At 31.9% G+C, this 12,795-nt stretch overlaps 1 long non-coding RNA gene across 3 annotated transcripts; it reads left to right on the top strand.

Annotated features, from left to right (window-relative positions):
* The first annotated feature begins 500 nt into the window (after positions 1-500).
* Positions 501-6,270, top strand: LOC145611632 (uncharacterized). 3 transcript variants are annotated; one of them, XR_014106419.1, is made up of 7 exons: positions 501-1,152; positions 1,238-1,347; positions 2,070-2,149; positions 3,178-3,261; positions 5,215-5,253; positions 5,781-5,842; positions 5,982-6,270. It is a non-coding gene; the product is annotated as an uncharacterized LOC145611632 (long non-coding RNA). The 3 variants fall into 3 exon arrangements; XR_014106417.1 differs by having other exon boundaries at positions 1,229-1,347; XR_014106418.1 differs by having other exon boundaries at positions 1,229-1,347; positions 5,212-5,253.
* The last annotated feature ends 6,525 nt before the right edge of the window (positions 6,271-12,795 follow it).

Raw genomic sequence — 12,795 nt, 5'->3', positions numbered from 1 at the left:
GGGCCCAGTTTAGTATTTTGGCCATAACTTCCTCAATATTCATCGGAATTGGGCTTATAATATATCGTTGGAAAGGTCTTTTCAAGCCCTATCCAACTACACTATTATTGGACCTTAATTATGGACCAAACTAAACTGGTTTGGCTATTTTTAAACAAATAGAGTTATTTTCAAAAATAGAGAGAAGAGAATTTTTAAATAAAACTAAACCGCAACACTTGACTTTCGACCACTTTCACCTAATTTGATAATGGTTCGACGTGAAAGGCATTCGTCACTGGGTTTGGTTTTGGGGAGACACAAATGGGTGTCTACAGGTAGATAGTCACTACTACAAAAGGAGCTCTTTTTCGACGTTGTTGCTTCGACGCCAGGGCTAGGTCGTCAACAGTAAATTATGATATCCGTGTTTCCTCGACGCTTTTTAGTGTCAAAAGTTATTTTAGACTTTTTAAAACGTCGAGAACACTTACATGTGCCCCACATGTGAACTGAATTAGGTGAGTCCACAGATCATTATACCGCCCAACATTACAAAACCCCCTACTCGTCAAATTCTTAACCCTGACTATAATGTATTTTTTTCCTTCATTCGATCTGAATTCCACAGATTTATGGAGTCATGGTTAAGATTTCGAATTCAGATTTTCTTTCTCCTTGTGATTCTCATCTTTCTATCACAAAAATTTATATTTCTTGCCACAAACTCTTGTCTTTCTCTCAGATGTGATGGTTTCCATTGAAAATTGATTTGCAATAGCTATCGCTCTTGTTCTCCTCACATGTTACATTTTTACATCACTCTTTGTTGATTTTTAACTTCTAATAGTACTTCTTTCAATTTTTATGTGAGATTAATTGATATTTGCAAGTTGCAATTACGCAAATTTACTCGTTTTAAAACCCAGGGTTGTAGATCTTGCTGAATTACTATTTCTTTATCAAAATTCTTATTAGATTCAACAAGTTAAGATCTTTTTTTATTACGGTATGAAAAAATTAACATTGGAAAATTTTGTTTATTAAAGTAAAAAAAAAAAAAATCAAATTACTGTTACTGGAGCAGAGTCGAATGGTTAATGGGGTAGAGAATATATCGTGGTGCTGAAAGAAACTCCTTAATTGAAAGAAGAGCTTGCATCGAACTCAATGGTGAGATACTGATTGCTTTAATGTTTTTTCTGGTTTTAAATGATTTTGATGATAACGTTATGAAGTTGTTGGCTAGGCAATGCAGTTGGTTGCTAATTAAGCACAGCTGATCTTGACGGAGTATACTAGTTCTCAATACAAACTAATGAAATAGATTATATTGGTCAACAGTACGAAATAGAGACACGAACTACGGTAAATTTTCTCACAACATGGGAATTATTAATCCATTATAGCTAGAAAAGTGATGAGCTTTTGTTTTGCTTACTGTTGTTTTTCAAATATTTTTATTTTATCAAGCTCTTAATTATCCTTGCTATTGAGTTGTATAATGGTATTGTATTTGCATCATGTTGCTGTCAACTTTTGGTACTATTGATTGGTAATATTTGTAATTTATCAAGTTCTTAATCCTTGCACTGGAAAGTCCATAAACGCATTTCTTGTCCCAATGTGTTTTTACCATCATAAAATGCATCTACTACGTATACTACATTCATTCATTCTATGGAAATTTTCATAAGCAGAAAAGGAAGAAAATGGAGGATATAAACCCCTTTATATCTGTCTAATATGTAACTATTTTTCACCTAAGTTTGATTTTCTTTCTTCTTTCCTTATTCTTAATTAAAATTTCAAAGGCAAGATTTTGCACTTTTGTTTATCAATTTCCCTAAATACTGCATCATGCCATCTTGCTGATGTGATTCTTAAAACTTATCAAGTTCTTAACATTCTCCTCATTTCTCTCTCTTATTCCCTATTTCTATTTTGTCTTTTTAGTTTTAACTAGCATAGGGGTGTGTGCTTGATTGTTTGGTTTGTGCCTTGGTTGGAGAAAATATCCTCACTCTCAGCATTGATCTGATATTGGTGTTTGCTAGATTTTCTTATAAGTTGCTTTAATACTTTGGCAGTTGGTCTCGGCCTTAAGATTGACGAGAAAATTCTGAAGAATCCATATATAAGGAAGGAGCTCGGTACTCATTTTCCCGTTGTTTGTTTCTATCTTTCTTTCTCTCCCTTATATTTTCATTGAATTTTATTTGTGCATTCCTAGAGTACATATGCTGTCCAAACTCTAATAGTTATGAAGGTTTGCAGCATATTATTGCCTTTTCTAGTAATTCCTTTAGTCTTTTACATCTTTAGCATCTAAAAAAGTAGAATGAAGATTTTGAAAATCATACTAGTTATTTTAAAACATGATTTGGGAAAGCACAAGTTGAGCAAGATAACTTGGCTAATCCTAGAATTATTTCAGGATCTCGTGATTGTAATATCTTTAAATCATTTTTTTTTGCAGTGGTTGTAATTCAAACTAAGAAGAGAGATACCCAACCCTTCTACATTGCGTAGCTAGGCTGTGGGGTTTGTTAACTTGGGTTCTGTCTACTTTAATACAAATTGCTAGATCTACTTTTTCTGCTACTGTTTTAATGTCTTCAGCAATGTTCTTTAGCTTTTCCTTGGATGCTGTTGTGTTGATTAGAGCTTGGACCATGTCTTGTGAGTCTGATTTGATATTAATATTGGAAAATTTCTTGGAGACTTCTTTGAGTGCTCTGAGCCACTTAAATGATTGTTCTCTCTAAATATTTTTTTATTTATTTAATTATTTTAGTCCATGTTTCTCTTGATTTATTCTATTTCTTATGTCAAATCAATTTGAAAGTGGTGCTTAGCCTTACCTTTACAATTGCAATGAGACTATTCCTACTCTTCACATTCTGTTAATGATTCATACTTTGCACTTATTCATTCCGAAATATACTCGGAATGCATATCCATGCCTCTTCTTTTTAGATTTGCTATTACACCATCATTGATCGCTTGTGTTGCATCCTGCATATACTCCTGATTTGATGCATATACTTTGAATTTATTGTGAGGGATAGTGTTAAAGAAGAAGTGAATGCTTTGCACAAAAAAAATGATACACTATCTCAAGAAAATGAAAAGTTGAAAGATCGGGTCGGACACAATAATCTTCTGCTTAAAGCGCTTGTTGGACAATTTTCTCAGATTGTAGGTGTAGTTCGTCAAGGGAATGCATCTCCGGATCTTTTAAACAAAGCATCTGAATTCTTAGGAAAGGCAAACCATCAGGTAACAAAGTCACATTTCTCTTTATAACTGAAATCAGAGCTAAAATCCAGAACTTAATTCAGATCTAAAGTTCAGAACTGAAAATCAGATTTGAAATCAGAGCTGAAATCCAGAACTGAATTCAGATCTGAAGTTCATAACTGAAAATCAGATTTGAAATCAGAGCTGAAATTCAAAATGCTTGTGTGTGTGTGTGTGTGTGTGAAATTCAGAGCTTGTGTGTGTGTGTGTGTGAAATTCAGAGATTCTTGAGTTTATCACTTTATGCCAATGTCCTGCAACGATTTTGCGCGGTGCGATTAAATTAAATGGACAGAAGGTTGTTTTGGATAGATAAAGCTCAAGGCTTGCGTACAAACGTAAATGGCTTTAGGTCATCACTCTCCAATACTCACTACAATAATAATAATGTGCCGAAGGTTCTCTACTCTATACTACTCCCATTTATACTACTACTACAATGCATAAGTTGGCAACAAGGCCTTAATTACTACTAGTACTACTCTTGTCCTCTTTCCACTTTAGCATAGCACACTACAAACAAATAGCCTAAAGCTCCTTGTCTCCCCTGCTCCCCTGCTGCTTGCTGTCCTCTGTTTCTTCTTGCTGTGGCCACGGTTTATTGTTGTTGTTGGTTTGTTCCTGTTGCCTTCTCTGGTTCCTGCTGTAGGTGAGTGTCACGGGTGGTGGTGGGAGTGGGTTCATTGCATGCCCCATTCTGCTTTTCATTCTATTGGGAGTGAGAGCCCATTTGTAATCAAGAATTTAAGTGTATTTTTATTCATGACATGATGTAAGTTTTTTCCTGGCCTTTTTTAGCAATGTATAGATCCAGATTATAGAGTTCTAATATTAAGCTATAGGTTATTTCTATGTGACAGTTGGTATTTTATTGCCCCTTTGGTAACTGAAGAGTTTGTTAGTTGATATGTTCTGTTCTCTTGTTACCAGTTCTCTTATTTTATAGGTTAAGATTCATAGTTCTCTTATTTTCTTGTCTGTTTATTTTACTTAAATTCTCCTTTCACTTTAAGTATTTTTTTTATAGGATTCGTTATATTCTGACATTATTAAGGACACAACACTTTTTTCTAACCGAAATGTTGTAATGACAGTTGGTAAACTAGCTGAGTTTGGCATTGTATGTGTGGGACCCGTGTACATTAGGCTGTGTCAATTACTATTTCCACTATGGTAATTCTGGTTGTGTTTATTTAATATTTTGGTGGTGACAGGCTTCATATATTTTTATGTTCATTAAGTCATTTTAGTGTGAGATGGTTTGTACTCTGGTATATTTACATGTTTGTGCAGTTCTTTTTATGTCTGCCCTTTGGATCTTAGCATTTGTAATTTGATGAAAATATCCAAATAAACTTGGGAACTATTATTGTTTTGGTCATGAATAGTCATTGGTCAGCAGCTGGGAATTACTTTTTAGTTGATAATGATATTTCAACACAACTCTATATGAACTATAAGCAGCTGTTGATGTGTCAGTAATCTTTCACGCGATTAGGATGCCATATCCTTAAGAATTTAGTTTATTAGGAGAATGAATATTAACTGAAAGAGGGTCCTGTAAGTGTGTATATAACATGTTGAAAAACTTTGATGCTCGATGTTCATGGATTTGGGGTTAATAGCATATTACTAATTCTGACAAGTTTCATTCAGTCTCAATAATGTGGCATTCTGAATTAATCTATACCTATGAGACGAATTATTGACCCATGAGGTTATTCAGTTTAGTATATATATATATATATATATATATATATATATATATATATATATATTAATTGTGTTGATGTTTTCTTTTATAAATTTGGTAATTAACTACGTACTCTTACTATTGTTGATTAATTATTGTTTTTTTTTTAATCTAGCTATATAGAATATTTGTTTATTTTAATTTTAATGTTATTAATCTAATATATATAAATAAAGTAGGCATTTTCGGAGAGCATTCGGCGCGCCACATAAGCAAAGGTATATTTTTGACCAATTAAAAATTAGAATTTTATTTTATTTTAGAATTAAAAAAATTCACTTGCCACCTTAATAAAAACGACGAATGAGATTTAAGAAATTTGCCACGTAGGTAAAAACAACGAATAATGATTTATGAGGATTTAATTTATTTAAAAAACTAAAAATTATCTTTTAAAAAAATCATCTTTAGATATAGGATTTATATATCTAAGATAATCTTTATAGTGTTTATGATAAGAAATAAAAATTATTTTTTAATTGTAATTAAATTAAAATTTGTGATGCCTATCACTATAAATTGACGCATTCTATGAAACACATAAAATCTCATATCAATACAAAACCAAATCAAGCGAATTTTGTGTCCGTTTTAGGTCATCAATGGTTGCGTAATTCTTAGTTTAATTTTTAAATTCATGTGTTAAATGTATATATTTGTGATTATTGTTTACATTGTGTTTATTTGGAAAACTTAATGATTATATTTTTATGTTTTGTTTATTGAATTTTGTTTTTACATGTAGATCTAATTAAATCAGAGAATTAAATTCATTCAAAAATGATTGGAAAATCAAAGTACGAAGAGGTATTATATCTTTATAAATCGTTTACATTATAAACCTTTTTAGTTTTTATTAATTAATTTTATGATTAAAACAATTTTTTTTGATTTAGGTAGCATAATCAAGCCATCAAATTAACTTAATTTTTATTTTTAATTACAGGATGATTGCGTTCATGCCTCAATTAAAGCCAACTTTGTAACTTTTCGTCCAAAATAAATTGAAAGAAAAGTTTACTCCATTAGATATTTTTCAATCGTTACAAATAAGAAGCAATATCGCACGCATTGTAAGTGACAACAAAATAATGATTTAATTTTTTAAAATATTTTTGTTCGGGCAATTGAGGATGATGATGAAATTTCAATGCATAGATCTAGATTTGATTTTGTACAATTTTAATTTTTAGATCAATTTCACAACAATTTTTCACTTCCGGTAAATATATATATTGATTTCTTTTATAAGACTATAAAGATTATTTTATATAAATTTTATTTTTGCTAACATGTTTTATTTATCCATTTTGATTAGATGGAAGAGATATGAGTGTGAACGAAGTTGGTGATTCTATCTATATAGAAATAAATAGTATACATGATTTTATTATTTTTTAATATATTTATCTTTTAAAAAACAATGAATAATGATTTAGGATTTAAATTATTTAAAAATAAAAAAATATAACGTTTCATATTAAAGATTTTATCCTAATATGTAACAGATAAAATATCACATTTACAAATTTATTTTTGAAAGATATCATATTTACAATTTATTCATATTTTTAAATTCAGTTTTCATATAATTAACAACCACAATAAAATACAAAACAACAATAAAAAAAAAATCGAATTATAAATTACATTTAAAAAAAAAAAACTTTTGTAATAGGCAATAACACTTTAATTAAAATACTATGTGTTTTTTTACTTTTAGATAGTAAAATAAATCAAATACTTTTTTTAAAAAAAAACATAGAATCAATACGAAAATATATTTTCTTGAGATTTATATATAAAAAACCCGTGCATCGCACGGGCTTTCATATATAAATAAAGTAGGCATTTTTCGGGAGCATTCGGCGAGCCTCATAAGAAAAGGTATTATTTTAACTAATGAAATTTTAGATTAATAATTTATTTTTGAATAATTTTAAAATTCACTCTCCACCTAAGAAAAAGTGACAAATAAGATTTAAGAATTTTGCCACCTAGGTAAAAATAACGAATAGTGAACAATTAAAATTTAAATTATTTAATAAACTAATAATTATCTTTTTTACATATACGGATGTAAATCTTTGATCGTAAATATCTTTAATCCCTCCGTAGCAAATATTATAAAAAATAGATATTAATAATGTACTCATCGAAACGAATAAAACTAAATCTCATATCACTACGTTTTTCCTTATATATAGAGAGAAATTTAGAAGATTCCCCCTAATTTTTTTAATAATTAAAAAAACATTTTGAAACAGAACGAGTATATAAAAAAAACGCATTTGCAAAGGCCTTATTTTAACCAATAAATAAAATAATTTGTCATTTATTTTTTATTAAAAAATTAAATTTTCACCTAAGAAAAATTAAAGAATAAGGTTTGGGATTTTAAATTCAAGCGCCACCTAAAATAAATAAACCTACGAAAGATAACTTTAGTGTTAAAATTAAAAAAAAAAAATTATCTTATGATACTAGGAATTTTATCCAAATATCTAATGAATGATTTTCATATAAAAAAATCTTAAATTAATAAAAAGATTTACTAGAACCGTGCATCGTACGGGCTTATACTAGTTTAATTTAATTTATGATAAATTTAAATAACTATAATGTATGTATGATGGTAATAATTTAATAAAAGGAAAAAAAAAAAGCTTAAAAAAAATCTAGATGCTTTTTAATGTCTACATATTTTGCACATTTTCAAATTTCAAAGAGTTTCCCGCCATACCATAGGCGGACACGAATAAACGCAAGACAACAAAAAGCGTCGCTAAATTTGGGTATGTGGACATGTAAAAGCATCGCTAAAAAACTACACACATTTGGGATAATGCGCGAAATATGTATTTTTCGACACTTCGTATATCAGTTAGGGCATATGAAAGCGTCAATATTCTCGACGCTTTTTTGTGTCCCTCAAAATTCTCAACTCACGTATTTTCGATGCTTTTTAGCAGCGTTGAGAAACATTTTTGCGACGCTTTTTAGCGTCGCAAATAAGCCGGTGCGTGAATTCCCAGAGGGTTATAGCCATATGTAGAACACATGGGTTTAGAAAAGACGAAAAAACTCAATGAGGAAATAAATCGAGCAACTAGTACTAGAACCGGTCAAAGCAAGAAGGCATATTTCTTGCTCGGTATTGGAAGAACTTGGGGCGGGACAACAAGGACCATCGCAAGGATATGGCCCTATCGCGCCGCGATATTGCTATCGCATCGCGATAGAGCCATCGCACTGGGATGGGCTGTTTTCTCACCGCTAGTTCCTATATGCCTCAGCAGCGTTTTTTCGATTCTAGTTGTGAAAGATATTTCCCAAATTTCCTACGTGTAAAGAGCCTATGTTTCTGACGCATTACGGATGGTCTATCCAATGCAGACCTTTTTATGCATATGCCACAATGTTAATAAAAAAATACGCACATGAATACTTAGAACTTTTCGAGTCTCATCCACTCATTCTAAATTATTGCCAAAATAAATTTTAGGAATTGAAATAGAAATCCTCCCCGGTGGAGTCGCCAAAAACTGTAGGGAATATTTCAAGCATCCCAAACTTGAGCCCTACTGTGATCATGCACTTAAGCATGGTGGCGTCCAAAGGGAAGGAAGCTAGAGCAAAATATATAGTCACCAGCAAATTTTACGGACTTGTAAACCGTTCATAGGTTAAAGGTTACACCCCTTTACGATCCTAGAGATCGCTAACTCCATAGTGGTCTGGAACCATAACTGGATATTCGGGGATGAAAGTATGAATCCAACCTAAAAGAGATTAAACCCCCCTAAAATAGGCCTCTACTTTATTCTTCTCATATTCATGTGCGCTTTCTAACTAACATACAATCATTAAGTTAACCCTAAACCGGTTTAATTTATGTTGGTTGATTATTAATGCACAAACAAATCTATTATTAGCGGTCACTTGATTTAAAATCATATTAACCTAAATAAAATTATTACTTATCTTATTAGGCGTGATTTCAAGTACAAAATCCCTTTAAACTTGCAGAAAAAGCGTGATCAAGCAATAACTATAATATATAAATATCAAGCAACAATAATATATAGACACACTCAAGGAATAATAATATTATTAGCAAGATCCTAGGCATGATACTAACATGATTAATTACAAATCCTAGCATGTCACTAAACATCAAAGATTAAAGCTTTAGCCCTAACATGATATAAAAATAGGAAGCAACCTAAACATGATACTAGAAAGCATTAAAAGCATCCTAACATGATGCTAGGAATATTAATAAATCCTAAACATGTTTTCTAAAGGAATAACGTAATTAAATTACTCACGTTGTTGCCTCGTATCTCTTTTAATCAAAACAATACACACGTTAGTAAACTTCAATAAAATATCAAATCAAACAATTATATTAAATAATTAAAATATAGATTTGGGACCAAACCCTCATAAATTAGCAACCTTTCACGTCGAGAGCGAACGCAACTTCGAGCTTGGCTTGGTGTGCTAAATCTCGTGGATGCGGTATGGTGTTTTTAAAAAAGCAAGGTTTAGAAAGCCAGGGGGAGAAAGAATAAACTTTGCTTTAAAAGAGAAGAGAGATATGGTGATTTTTGGTGAATTAAAAACGGGGAATAATGCCCCTATTTATAGAGAAAATTGTTCGAAAATAATCAGAAAAGATCGAATTCGACTCGGAGTAAAACTGCTCTCATCGCGGCGCGACAGAACTATCGCGAAGCAATGGACTTATCGCCTCGCGATGGCTAATATGATTAAAAAAAAAAAAAACAATGTATGGAGTCCTTTCTTTAGTATAATTGGGTAATTAGAGTCCATAGTTATCATTACTTAAAATCAGATTTATCTTTAAAACACTTATTTTATTCCAAGTAAAATTCTTTATTTTCTAAAAAGTATAATCATTAATCCTAATTCCATTAGGACTTAAAAGAACCTTCTAGATTATTCTAGAAGATTAAAATAAATCATAATTATCAATAATAATTAATGGACCCTCCACTTGATCATTGAGCCGTATATAAAATCCGTTTTGGGCCCAATTTAGTCTTTTGGCCATAACTTCCTCAATATTTATCGAAATTGGGCTTATAATATATCGTTGGAAAGCTCCTTTTGAACCCAATCCAAATAAACTATTATTGGACCCTTATCATGCACCAACTACATAAAACACAAGCAAGGAAATCAAAGTAGAGAGTAGGCAAAGGAGGTAAATCTAGGAAATAGGATAAATAAAAGAAAAGAGAACTAAGTAGAAAAGGATACAAACAATCCGGAAATGTGGGCAAATAGCCATTAAAATGAACCTCAATCGTGGCATAAATGCCACTCATAACACTACAACAAAGGTAAATGGTTCAAAAACAAAAGGCGGCTCAGAGTGGAACAACCACCACAACACCGACGCCAAACCACACAAAACGGTGTTGCAATAGTAAGGGTGCAACAAACAACCACTTCTAAGAAAAACGGTGAACTGGGATGTTACAACCAAGGCTAGACCGCAGTCCAAACTCTACCACAAAAGACATGAAGGAGGCAGCAGCGACTAGCGGAGCACTACCACCAAGAAAGAACCCTCTTGCGCTAGATCACCGAAATCATACTGGAGGAGACGGAAATGGAACATCGACCATGAATTTGAACCACCGTCACAAGCAAGGTGGAAGACAAGTGGTTTTGCGTGTGTTTCAACTAGAAGTTGTTAACAAAGTCGACCGATAATCGTATCAACGAAAATTAGGGCATGTCGCAATTGGTCAGATCTGGTCAGAGATAGACTCGTCAACGATCGAGAAGGAAGGCCTCTTACTTCGATTGTCGGCGGTATGCCTGACGGCGCAAAAGAAAAGCTGATTTGTAAAACCTAGGGGTTGACCTCTGGTTTTTGAGATTTGTTACTCGCGCGTGTGAGGCGCGTTAAAGAATCCTGGTGTAAGAATTACTTAAGGAGAGAGTAATTGATAAACATTATTAGAAACCAAACATAAGGTATTGGTATAAACCATATATACTTAGTACTCCGTCCATTTTTTTTAAAATTAAATGCATCACTTTTCATTTTAGGGTGTTTTTTTTTTAAATTCATCATTTCTATCTATGGTAACTTTAAACTATATTTTATTATTTTTCTCTCTTCTATATTACCCCACCCAAAACATTTTAGCATTTCTCTCTGTAGACACCCAAATGTGTCTCCCCAAAACCAAACCCAGTGATGAATACTTTTCACGTCATTTGATTATCGAACGAAATGAAAGTGTGAAAAGTCTGGTGATGCAGTTGTTTTTATTAAAACTCCTTTCTGTTTTCAAAACTCTACTCTATTTATGAAAATAGGTAGTCCAATTTAGTTTTTCCATGATAAGGGTCTAACAATAATGTAGTTGGATTGAGTTCGAAAAGAGCTTTCCAACAATATATAATAAGCTCAATTTCGATGAATAATGAGGAAGTTATGGCCAAAATACTAAATTGGGCCCGAAATGAATTTTATATGCGGCCCAATGATCTAGAGGAGGGCCTATTATTAATTATTATTCCTAAAGTTATTAGGATTGACTTTAGTTTTCTAGAATAATCTATAAGGTTCTTTTAAATCCTAATGGAATTAGGATTGATAATTAGATTTCAAAGAGTTTTATTTGGAATAAAACAAGTGTTTTATGATAAATCTAATTTTAATTGATATAAGCGGAGTATACTGCTTAATTGTACTAAGAAGAGGTTTCCGTGTGCAAAGCGCGTTTTATCTTCTAATCAGCGCCAAACGACAGACCCTGTCGCGATGCGTGATGCCTGTCGTTTAGCGCTGGATCCTGTCGTTCGCGACAGAAGCCAGTTTTAATCCGTGTCGAAGTCGATCTGTATTCTATCGTTTTCGGACTATTTTCCTATAAATAGGGTCCTTCATCCCCGTTTTCAATCATCAACAATCATCCAATTCTCTCTCTTTCTTTCTCTTAAGAATTAGCTTATTCTTTCTCTCTTGCTTTTTGGCTAGCCTTTTCAAAAAAACACCATACCGCACTCATTAGTTCTAGACACACTTAGCCAAGCTCGAAGTTGCCTTCGCCCTAGACGTGAAAGGTTGATAATTTCTGAGGGTTTGGTCCCAAATCTTATTTCAATTACTTAATTTAATTGTTTGATTTAATATTTTATTGAAGTTTACTAACGAGTGTATTTTGTTATTAGAAAGAGATACGAGGCGTCAAAGTGAGTAATTTTATTACTCTATTCTTGTAGAAAACAAGTTTAGATTTTGATTATTTCCTAGTATCATGTTAGGATGTTATTATTTCTTTCTAGTATCATGTTAGGGTGCTTCCTATGCTTTCTAATATCATGTTAGTATCATGTTAAGGCTAAAGCTTTGATTTTTATTGTTTATTGACATGCTAGGATTTGTTATTAATCTTGTTAGTTACATTCTAGCTTTGATTTTTATTGTTTAGTTACATTCTAGGATTTTTTATTCACTACTAAAAAAAATGGAATAGAGAACGGTTGAAATAGGCCTTACCGAACGCCTCAGAGGCGTTCTTCTGCTAAGCGATGTGTAAAGTTTAAAGAACGGGTATAAGAGGCGTTCTATATGCAAGGGAAAAGAAAACGGGTGAAAGAGGCGTTCTATATGCAAAAGATAACCGTTCTCTTTCCTTGTTTTATTTGCTTATAAATAATGATTAAATGAGAACGGTTAGCAAAGATAACGTTCTCTTTGTCAATTTTTT

This window comes from Chenopodium album, chromosome 24 (genome assembly GCF_948465745.1).
Source record: "Chenopodium album chromosome 24, dcCheAlbu1.1, whole genome shotgun sequence".
NCBI classification, from domain to species: domain Eukaryota; kingdom Viridiplantae; phylum Streptophyta; class Magnoliopsida; order Caryophyllales; family Amaranthaceae; genus Chenopodium; species Chenopodium album.
Note: the sequence above shows the minus strand (reverse complement) of the source record. Positions and strands in the feature narration are given on the sequence as shown.